This window comes from Carassius gibelio, chromosome A8 (assembly GCF_023724105.1).
Source record: "Carassius gibelio isolate Cgi1373 ecotype wild population from Czech Republic chromosome A8, carGib1.2-hapl.c, whole genome shotgun sequence".
NCBI classification, from domain to species: domain Eukaryota; kingdom Metazoa; phylum Chordata; class Actinopteri; order Cypriniformes; family Cyprinidae; genus Carassius; species Carassius gibelio.
In genome coordinates this window covers 5,985,130-5,997,926 of record NC_068378.1, presented here as the reverse complement: position 1 = coordinate 5,997,926, position 12,797 = coordinate 5,985,130, and positions in this window count along the sequence as shown.

The window sequence follows — 12,797 nt, the reverse complement described above, 5'->3', positions numbered from 1 at the left end:
TAATGTGATTGCACGAATACTCTGTTACCTCTCCCTCCTCTAATCAAACGCCGGATCCATAACCCTGTTTTGTTCCAGGACCTCACAATTTACAAATTAAGCACTGACACTCTATGTAGTCCCTCACCTCGCATTGCATTATGGGACGCCGTTGCCGTAAAAGATTCATGCATTGCTGATCTAAAATTAAACAACGTATAGATGGCAGCATGAAGCTACGTTTCTCTTCCTCTTTGATGATGCCTTAAATGCTGCCCAGTTACATAAAATGCTAACTATAAACAACGACGTAACTTTGTGGCATACATCCTTTAACACAGGGCATAAAGAAACTACTTTCTGTTATAAACTTAACTGGCAAATCTTGCTTTCCATGCAGCAGGTGTGTGTAGGAAAAGGGAATTAGCCTGCAGGAGCAGTTTTGTTGAAGCAATTTTCTATGATCAGAATACCCCTGAGATGAACCCATTCCTACCCCCAGCACAGCACAAACCTTAATCTACTGTCCCTGAGTTTTACACCACACTCTCTACTATATGGAGCAGATTGAGAGGGAAAGAGATAGAGAGATGCACTACATTTATCTGAGATTTTCTATGCCTATGTCAACCCACGTTCTCTCTCTTCCTGCTCATTTACCTTGTACATTCTCTGACACGGATTCACTCTTCCTTAAACCCTCTCATATGTAAAACATGGTGATATGGATATTGCTGGGATGACTACTGTAGGTCATACAGATTTGCAAACAGGCACATACAGTACAATGGCACCAGAACGTTTTTGGGTATGAAAACCATGCTGTAACGTGTATGAATTTTATTAGATAAAATATTATGGACACAATTTAATTACAATGACAATATATCATACGTAGTATAGCATACATCAGGGGTGTCAAACTCAATTCCTGGAGGGCCGGAACCCCACAGAGTTTAGATTCAACCCAAATTAAACACACCTTATTAACTAATCAATTAACTAAGCAACTAATCAAGCCCTTCAGGCTTATTTGAAAACTAAATGGTACGTGTGTTGGAGCAGGGTTGGAAGAAAACTCTGCAGGGCTCTGGCCCTCCGGGAATTGAGTTTGACATCCCTGGTATATATGGTACAGTGCATGCAAAATGTTAGATTATTATGATATCAAAATACATCTTATCTAATTACTAAGTATTCATGTTAGCAATTTGCTATATCTTAGATTTTTATCTAATGCAATGACATTGTAAATTTAAGTAAAAATAATTTTAAAATGCAATCATTATATTAATACAATGATTTAGGTACACATTTTATGATTGGCATGTTTTATTTTTGAGTTAAAAATTCATTTTGATGAGCTCTTCCAGTTTGAGTTATTTTAGAACTTCAACTTTAATTAACTAAATTAAATGTGAATTGTTGTCTTCACACGCTGCACTATTTAGCAACTGTTGCTGTCACAAGATCCTTCTTGTGCTCCGTTCATCTCACTGACACATTGAGTAGCTGATGTTTGATCTCACCTTAGTACTTGTGCCAAGTAATGCTAAAATTATGTAGTTTTACTTTTCTGTATTTTTTATTTGACTCTCGGCCGTTACGACAACATTACCTGAGCAGTTAAAGGCTGCACATTTATTGCATGGACAGAGTAAAAATTTAAGTGTTTAAAGCATACGCACAGTTCCACTGAATTATGTATTTTTTATTAGTGTCATTGAACCAAATGTACGAAGGAAACTTTTAAAATAACCAACAACAACACTGAAATAAGAGCACAAGGTTTATCATCTGATAATCAAATGCTAGAAAGTAGCATTTATTGCTGTAGCAAACAGGCATTGGGAATGTTTTCTTTCAAAAATTAATCATCACTTGCCGATGAAGAGGAAAAGTTAAATACAATAGCATTTTATTCTATGAAAGTGAGACAAAAAATGTTTTGCACTGAAAGAGAAGTAATCTTGTGCTCATAGAACTTAAGACATGCCAGGCTATATTTGTATAAAAAGCAGAATGAACTGAAACATTAAGTCATTAAACACAATAAATAAAGGAAATTTATGAATGATGCAGTGCTAATTGATATATCATTTATTAAAGTAAAGAAACGATAAAGTATAGTTTCTACCTTATTCTGTGCATACAATTTTTTTGTAGTATATAAAACCATGATAAAATTGCCATTAGTAAAAAAAAAAAATAAAAGATAGATAAATTATTGGTTACTATACAGCTGTGTATTTGATTTCTTATGAAAAATCCAAAGTAAGACATAAGAAAATAATTCCTTATTAAAAAAAAAGAATAATAATATAACTAAAATGAAAATAAATAATTATATATACATATCTATTTGACATTCATTTCTGAAATAATGGCTACACCCCTGTGACAAAATGTTAGCCTATACATAATATTTTTAAAGGATTTTTTTATTTTATTTATTTATTTATTTTATTTTTTATCTTGGCTTACATACATTTCTTCATATGCCATATAATGCAATACCGTAATTAAACTAACATCGAGCAATGGACGAGTATTTTTTTCCCTCTAACCTATGATTCTGTAACCATAAATGCAGCTGTGTAATTTGCTAAGCATTAAAAGCATTTAAAAAATCCTATGAATGGTATTAAAGAATGCTGAATTTAATATCTAATCGAATCGTATTTAATTTAATTGTGAATCAAATCTAATTGAATCGTTCTGAATTTGCAAAATTTTCTTGAATTGAATCAAAAACCTGTGGATTTTATAAATTCGCTGTCTACACAAAGATGCACATTAATTAATTAATTAATTCATTAATTCATTAATTTAAATAAATAAATATATAGGATTGCCAGCAACAGCAGTTATGTAATCATTAAGTATATTTTTTTTCTGCACAACAATAATTAAATATCTGATGACTAAATGCAATACAATACACAATGATGACATGATGCTTCACTGATAATTACCACAAGCATTAACAAAATAATCAGCAAAAATTTTACTGGTTTGAATTGCTTTCCTGCAGAGAAATTATTGTACGCAATGAAATCTACATTTCAATGTCATTTGATGGCGGATGTGGTGAATAGGTTGCCAGCGATCAAAATATTAATTTTGAAGATGTTGAAAACAATAGTTTGGTGATTATGGTTAAGATCATGAATATGAATCAGTGCTCTCTGACAATGACAGTGATGGTAAAATCATATTTTCAAATTAAACCCTTTACATTTGAAAAGAAAACAAAATAGGCTTTATTTTTATTTGTCACCCCACATTTTAGGCATGGAGACAGAAATGACATACCCAAAATAAAAATGTTTCTGCTCATGATTCTTTTTGACTAGATCAGTAGCGTAGCCAGAAAAGAGACTCTGGGTGTGCATATGAAAATCTGGGTGTGCCACATTTATTGTCAGATTACTGTGCAAAATTATGGGATATAATTTTTGTCGCACTGCTTCCGTCCAACCATACTCCTAGTGGTAATTTGCAGGTCGTGTCAAAATGTAGTTAATTGTTAAATGTAATAATTTTCTTCCAAATACGATAATTTTGAACTTCTGGTACAATACTTGGACATTTCCAATCTGGCAACACTGTCTGTTGATGTTGGGCCCGGGGAGGGAGAAACATCCTCATCAGGTGTAAGGTTAGGCCTTGTGTCCGGCTGTCCATCAAGCCAAGATTTTTTGCTTAAAGAAAATTAAGAAAGGAGCTCTGCGACATATTGCTAGCTAGCAATGTGCAATAAAAAATTATCTGTTTATATCATAGACTGCTGGGATCACAGTCAGCTGCGGTTTGCTGATTGGTTGGCAGTCCAAATGTCGGCAGATATATTTTAACAAAAATAATTTAAAATGTTAATTACATTTTTAGCATTATTGCACCATATATTGGATTCTTATTTCTGTGCCCCTGAGAGTATGATTTAGAAGATGGAAGAGATTGGTTTTATGACGATTCTTGAAGATGGCTAAGGACTGCTCGGATTGAGTTGGGGAGGTCATTCCACCAAGAGGGAACATTTAATTTAAAAGTCTGTAAAAGTGACTTTGTGCTTCTTTGGGATGGCACAATCAAGCAGCGTTCACTTGCAGAACGCAAGCTTCTAGAGGACACATAAGTCTGAAGTGACAAATTTAGGTAAATGGGTGCAGAGCCAGTGGTAGTTTTGTAAAGCAAACATCAATGCCTTGAATTTTATGTGAGCAGCTATTGGAAGCCAGTGCAAATGGCAAATGGCGGGGGGCAAATGGCAAAATTAACTTAACATTAACTAAGATTAATAAATGCTGTATAAGTATTGTTCATGTTAACTAATGTAGTTAACAAGTGTTAACAAAATAAACATTATCATAAAGTGTTACCAAAAATCACATGAAACCAACTGCAAAGATAACATGAAAATAAAAAAAAGTTTATATAGTAGAAATTTTAAAGAATCTCTTTATAATGTACAGTCATATTAGGCATTGACCGAATTACTAATCATTTGCTTTTTCTGGACATATTCATTCTTACAATCTGCCTGACTTTATTTCTCTCTCTTACTTCCCATTTAACTCTCATATTATGACAGAATATGCAAATAATAACTCATGAGCTGGAATACCCCTGACACAATAAGCTAGCCCAGAGAGCAATGATCATCAGCGGATGACCAAACTGTTCCACATAAACTGCTATCATTGTGGAAATTCGTTCATGTTTTATGACACATCGCAGGCTCATTGTAATCAGTGACAACATCCAAATACATAGAGTAGATGTATTCATACAAAAGCACAATCACGCAACAAGGATTTGAGTATTACAAGCTGAGTGGGTGAAAGGTAAATTGAGACACTAGTACAATAAGACAGAGGTACAGTGACACTGAGGTGGAACTGGGGACCAACGCAATACTCCTGTGTTATTTCTGTATTATTACCTGCTTCCTCTTCAGCCAAGGCAAATAAAGGGCTTTCCGTATTGCCCAAGATCATTGCACTCCCTGACAACACACCAACAAACACAGCAGCATCACTAAGGATGTACTCATTGTATGTTGTGAATAATATTAGTCAAGGGGGGATGTTGAACACAATGTAAAGAATTATGTACGCTTGTGCAGCACAAACCGAGAATGTGCCCTGGGTAGTTGGCCAGCCTCTCCCAAGTACATAGGTCAGAACTCTACAGAATTCCTTCCATTTCCTTCTGTTTTGCTTGTTCAGTATTTGCCTCTTTTTTTTCATACTGTTGTTTGTAGTGAAACCTGCTCCATTAGGTGTGGCGCTCAGAGCTTCTGAGATTGCTTTTTCCAGAGGGTAATGCTGGGAGCTTTCACCTAAAGAGGTAGCACACAATTAATCACAGGTCAAAAACATTGCAGAAGCTGCATTTGACTCATATTCCAAGTCATCTGAGGTCATGTGATAGCATTGTGTGAGGAGTGGGTCCAATTTTAAATATTTTCCTTTAAAAATATTATTATTATAAATAAATAAAATAATATATATATATATATATATATATATATATATATATATATATATATATATATATATATATATTTATTTATTTATTATAATAATAATAATAATAATTAGATAATAATAATAATAATAATAATAATAATAATAATAATAATATTTAGTTGTTGTCACTATCAATGGCCTGTAAAGATTTTGATTACAGACTAACTGGGCTTTAGGATCACATGAGAATCGACCAATGATAGTGTTCTAGATGAAGATAATGACAATTCCTTTAAACTTAAACTTTCACATAGTTTTGAAAAATGTGGGCCATTTAAGCTTGATTGTACTGTGCTCAACGAGTATGCACTGTTAGAGCATAAAATTGTATTGAAATTAACAAAAAGTGGCCAACATTTTTAAATGTAATGACTATGAAAATGTCATGTGGTGCTACAGTTCAAAAGGATTTACACATATCTTAGCACTTTGAATCCACTGATATGGGTTGTCTTTAGAATATATAAAGGCCAGATTAATCTAGATTAAAATGGCTCATTCGAATTCTGCCGAAGGCATTCAGAATATGTGAGATTCAGTGAGTGATTTTCATTTTCTTGGATTAACATTACAGCAGCCAGTAGCTAAATTAGTCGCGGTCACTTTAAGAGACACATAATACACATCTAATTTTTTTCCTCAACATTTTTTTTTCGAGCATAATTTCCAAGGTGCATATTTTGACATATTTTTTATGTATTTGTCGGCACAAAAGCAAAAATAAGCAAATTCGATGTTCAAGTGTTTTGAGACGCCTTTCTCTGCATGAGCCCTCAACACCAGAACACCGCAAGTACTGAATTGGGCTCTTTCACATCTTTTTGTTTGTTCAAACTGTGATTTGTATTTGTTCGTTCGGGTGCAGGAGGGACTTCGAGGAGAACTTCGCAGAAGAGAGCTCGGTTCAGTGTAGCTGTCCTGAGCATCTTTTTAGGCGGGCCTCGGCCAGGCGGTTATATAAAATATCAAGGTGAAAGTCATCATAGCTTGCTTAGTATAGACCCAGCTCAAAACCCAACTTTGAGAATAGATTAACGGCGATATTTTTTTTATCGCCCGATAAGAGTCTCACGTTAACGCAGCACGTTATTCTATTTCAATAGAGATTAACAAAGATTTATTTTTTTATGGTTATTGTTATATTTTTCCTATTATTGTACATTGCATTTTTTATAAATAAATCAGGACAGTTGTGCTTCCTTATTTTTCCCTTAAAAAGTTAAAAAAATAAAATAAGAGGTGTCATTATCTATAGATCAATACATACAAGAATAAACAAATAAATAAAAATGGACCCAATGTCACTGACCCAAGAAACAAAATATTTATACTTTTTCTTTTATTCGTAAGGCTGTAACAGAGACTTAAAATTGCATGCACTATATGAAGGTCCTAGGTCACATGTAATTTTCACAGCTTACAACTTTTTTTTTGTAAATGTTTATAAACAATGTGCTTCTATCCCACACTGTCTCGTTTACATTCCAGTCAAAAATTAAATATGGGGCTACCCTGACTGAGGTCTGTTCTGTGAATTCTGTCAGTTCTGCGCACCACCAAAGCATGAAAGGGAGGGATTTTTTTCTTTTACATTCAACCAAGTGTTACGCTAGCTTTCACTATTCTAGACTGTTTGTTCTGCCTCTAAATAGTCAATCAGCGTTGAGTCGCGTTTTGTGTAGTATCTCCTCTTTTTAAGGCGATTTTTTTGAACTGCAATCTCAATTGAGTTCTGGGAGGGCTAGACCTAACATGCTTTCGTCATTGTGCTTAACCTTAACTTGTGCAACGGCTTGTGGGAACAGTGACATCCAATAATATTTAAAAACTATTTTGAATTTTATCAACAAGAAAAAATTTAAAACTATTTTTAATATCTTTATCAAATGCGGATAAAAAAGAGAGATAGAGATAGAGACGGCGTCAGCTATGCCCAGCTGAACTTGATCGACATCACGGCGAACATTACCTCAGTGCAGATTAATTCTATCGTGTCATGAAAGAAATACCATTCATTCATTGTAGCAATAAGGACAAATTGGCAATTAAAGAATTAGGACCACCAAGTCCAAATTTAAACATCAAAAAACTATCTACAAATGGAGGGAAGTTGTATAAACAAGTATTTTAGAGGACTTGGTCTGAGCAGAGAAAGGGGCTCTAAGGCTGCGAAGTAGCTGACGCTTTATTCTGCTAATTTACCGCTGCATTTTGTTCCATCCCGAGAGCGTGACGGACATCGCATGGACAACTACAGGTGTCACCGACATGCATCATCTCTCAGAGAAGGTAAAAAGACATGAAAGAACAAAGATGCATATGGATATTAGGGAGCAGTGTAATGTAAGGGAGCAATGCAATATAAGTGAGTAATTTACGTAAGCAGTGTAATGTGAGTAATGTGATATATTACTCAATCCTATTCCATTATCATTTATAGAACAATTGTTTATACACTTATTTATTTGCAATTATTATTATTATTTTTTTTAGTTTTAGTTTTTTTGTCTGTGTGTTGTCATCTCTGTGTACTGGAAGCTTATGTCACAAACAATTTAACAGCAATAAAGCTCTTTCTGATTCTGATTCTGATAAGCGAGCAGTGTAATACAAATGAAGAGTGTAATATAAGTGAGTTGTGTAAACAGTGATTTATGTGACTTTAACTATTTCTTATTAAACTGAAATTGAAGTAAAACTTTTTTTTTTTTTTTTGGGAAAAACCACATCCTGATGTCAGTCTTCATTTGCTGCTGAACTGTTAACAAGCATATAGAAACCTACGAAGAACAAGGGATTGGTTCCTAATTTCAGTTTATTTTTAATTAATACTATAGTAGTTCAGACATCTTTACATCTTTAACTAGATGTTAATATATCAATTGAATGGGTGACCTATCCTCATTAATCCCCCCCACACCCCTCCGAGAGAATTGGCAGGAGCCACCACTGCAAAGAGATATTCTTTATAAAAGTTAAGACTTGTCCACACCCTCCTAAAACGGCTCATTTTAACACCCCCCCCCCCCCCACATCTCTATGTCACAGTGTGGGAAGACAAAACGTCACCAACATGACAAAACGACACCAACGTGACACAACATCACACAAATGTTCACGCAAAGAAAGAAGGCATACCTTTCACTCTTGCTGTTGCCGCCATTTCGTGGAGAAGCTTTATGTTTCAATGTGAAAGGAAAACTACTTTGTTTGGCCTTCCAGAAGAGCATGATATCCACTTTGTCATGCCTAGAGCTGATCCGTGCTGGTCACTGAGGAAATACATCAACCTCGCGCTGTGGATCTCTGGATCAGCATTCACTTTGGACGAAGCAGAGTCCAGGCCGGGGTCATCACATGTGGTTGCCGCAACCCCCCGGACGCTCCTTCGTCCAATCCACCGGCCATTCCACATTATAGACTGCTGGCAGTCTACATATGCTTAAAGTCATCTATCCCTGTTTTAAGGTGCACACACACACACACACACACACACACACACACGAGTAATATACTGTAGAAGGCATATACCAGGTTGATAAATCAGATTATAAAGTAGGTAACCAAAGATAATCCCAAAGTTTTATCAGTGTTGACCTGGATATTTGAAAAGCCACCAGATAGTGTTGCATTCAGGGATGAGCCGAGACAGCGTACTGATCACACAGCATAGCAGGTACGAAACTGAACTTTACTGAACACTCGAACAGTGTCAAAACCCCCTGCTTAGGGGCGTGGCTCACTCAGTAGCGATCTCACTAATCAGATATCAGTACAGATAGCAGTCAAAAAGCCATTGCTCATTTCAACCACATAAAATCATACTTCATCATATGCACGTCTTAAAATGTACTAATTGTAGAGAACGGCTGATGAACACCAAGAGTAACTACAGGTCATAGGTCACACCTTCAAACCTGCCTAAAAGTGCTTGATTTGGTTTGAAACGTCAAAACAATTACTTAAATTTACAATATTCTTCTTTTGAGTTCAAAGGGAACTACTAAACATACAAAAAACATTTTGTGTATGATCAGAGTAAAAGAAGATATGAGGAGTTCCCTTTCAGTCAGTCATTTCGACGTTGTGTTTGTATTTCGTAGCCCAAATGCCTCTTACATCACTGAGAAAAGGCCAATGATAATTGGTGAGCATAGCTGCATAGCTGGGCATGCCCCGAATATCTTGGCATATATAGTCTAGCATGGCATTATCTCAGCACAAACAGGTAACAGCATTATCCGGACTCTTTCATTATCATTCTCAGGGAATTTAATAAAGCTTATCTCACCCGTGAACTTCCTAAATATAGACAGCACATCACATGTCCCACCAGAGACAGCAATATACTGGACTATTGCTATACTTTTTTAAATGATGCATACCATTCTTTCCCATGAGCATCTCTGGTAATCTCTAATAACGGTTTGGTTCATCTTCTACTAGCCTACATGCAAAAACTAAAATCTACCAAACCTGTAGTAATAACTGTATAGAGATGGAATGTTGAAGCAGAGCATGATTTACAGGCATTCTTTGAAATTGCTGATTGGAGTGTTTTTGAGACTGCAGCTACTGATCTGGATGAACTTACTGACACCATGACGCCCTACATCATTTTCTGTGAGGACATGTGTGTTCCCACAAGGACTTATTTAACAGTCAACAACTATAAACCTTGGTTCAGTGCAAAACTCAAACAGCTTCGCCAGGACAAAGAGGACGCTTACAGGTGTGGAGACAAAGCTTTGTACACAAAGGCCAAATACACACTGAATAGGGAGACACGAGTGGCAAAGTTAAACTCATCTGAAAGGCTAATAAAAACAGCTCTCACGCAATGACTCTACATCAGTGACTGATGACTGAAAGCATAGCTGTGTGTGTTCCCCACTTGCTTCAAATGTTCCACCATCATCCCTGTACCCAAGAAACCAAAAATCACTATACTTACTGACTACAGACCTATTGATTTAAGATCTGTGGACATGAAGTAATTTGAGAGACTGGTGTTGGCCTACTTGAAGGACATTACTGGACCTTTGCTGAACCCCCTGCAGTTTGCTTACTGAGCAAACAAGTCTATGGATGATGCAGTCAATATGGGATTGCATTACGTCCTCCAACATCTGGACAAACCAGGGACTTGCAATGATCTTGTTTGTGGTCTTCAGCTCTGCTTTCAACACCATCCTCCCGGACATCCTTCAGAATAAACTGACACAGCTCTCTGTACCCACATCCATCTATCAGTGGATCACAAGCTTCCTGACAGACAGGCAGCAGCTAGTAATGCAGGGAAAACTCATATCTAACACATGCACCATCAGCACTGGAGCTCTTCTGGGTTGTGTTCTCTCCCACTGCTCTTCTTCCTCTGCACACATGACTGCACTACTCCTGAAGTTTGCAGATGATACTACATGCATCAGCCTCATCCAGGACAATGACAAGTCTCCTTACAGACAAGATGTTGAGCATTTGGCTATCTGGTGAAGTCACAATAACCTGGAGCTGAACACGCTAAAAACTGTGGAGATGATAGTGGACTTCAGGAGAAACCCCCCTCACCATCATGGACAGCACTGTGGCTGTGGTGGAATCGGTTCTGTGCTCTTCTATAACTGCCTGGTTTGGGTCAGCCAGAAAATCAGATTTAAGAAGACTACAACAGACTATTAAGACAACAGAAAGGATCATTGGTGTGCACCTGTCCTGTCTTCAGGACTTGTACAACTCCAGAGTGAAGAAACGAGCAGGTAACATCATCAAAATAAACCTCCCACCCTGGACGAAACCTGTTTGCACTTCTTCTCTCAGGCATAGACTACAGATCTATGTGCACTTGAACATCTAGGCATAAAAAACAGCCATTCCCCCCATGCCATCTCCAGCTTAAACAGCTAACACATGAATCATTACCTGTGTTTTGTAATTCATTTCTGTAAGTTCATTATACATCTTTAATTATTGCCTCTTTCTTAAGTATTATGTAAATACATATGCATATCTCTTTATTTACACAGCTGCATATAGAGTAAATAATGTACAAATCTGTACATAAATCTACTGTTCCAGATTAATACACATTTTTATTTATTGTTTATTTATACAAAACCAAAATTCTAGCATACATGGGTGGTCTGTTAGCTAGACCTGGTGGACAAAACGCAAAGTGCCCTGGAAGGATCTCATATCCTCTGTTGATGTTCCTTTTGTCCTGCAAGGTATATCAAATGTAGTTGCACTTAGGCCATTGGTGAGGCTTCTGGATGCTTGGCTACAGCTACCCATATCTTCTAGATGGCTCCAAAGGACCGTTAGGCTCGGCTACGTGATTCAGTTCACCAAGCACTGAAGTTCAGTGGCATTGTCTTCATCTGTAAGAGGCAAGGATACTGCTGTTCTTCGAACGAAGATTGTCATCGCAGTAAAGCCTGTTCCCCCAGCTGAGATGAGTAGGGCATTTTACAGCCCATACTTCATTGTACCCAAGAAAAGTGGGGGACTCAAGCCAATCTTTGACCTAAGGGTTCTATACTGGGCCCTTCAAAAGCTTCCTTACAGAATACTTAGCCTAAAGCACTTGTTAACATGTGTCAGGTATTAGGATTAGTTTGCGGCAATAGACCTATAGGCAAAAGATGCATATTTTCATGTCTCGATCCTTCCAAGACACAGGAAGCTTCTAAGGTTTGCTTTTGAAAGGCAGGCATATCAGTACAAGGTTCTGCCCTTCACGCTGTCTCTGTCTCCTTGTGTCTTTATGAAAGTCATGGAGGCAGCCTTTGCCCCTCTCAGGGAAGTCCCAATGACAGGCTTATTTTTGCTCACTCACAAGATTTGGTTTGCGAACGCTTCTAGGGTTGATGCATATGAGACCGCTTCAGCACTGGCTTCATACCAGAGTCCTGAGATGGGCATGGCGCCGTGGCACACATTGAATGAGAGTCACACCAGAGTTTCGCCATACTTTTAGCCATTGGCAGAGCATATCCTTTCTACGGGCAGAGGTTCCCTTAGAACAGGTGTACAGATGTATTGTTGTAATAACAGATGCTTCCAAGACAGGCTGGTGTGCCATGTGCCACAGGCTTGCAGCCTCCAGGGTCTGCACAGGCACCTGGTTGCATTGGCATATTAATTGCAAAGAGTTGTTGACAATGCTTTTGGCCCTGATGAGGTTTAGCTAATTAATTTAGGGCATGCAGGTGCTGGTCCGGACAGATAACACAGCGACAGTGGGCTATATCAACAATCAGGGTGATGTTCGCTCCAGTCGTA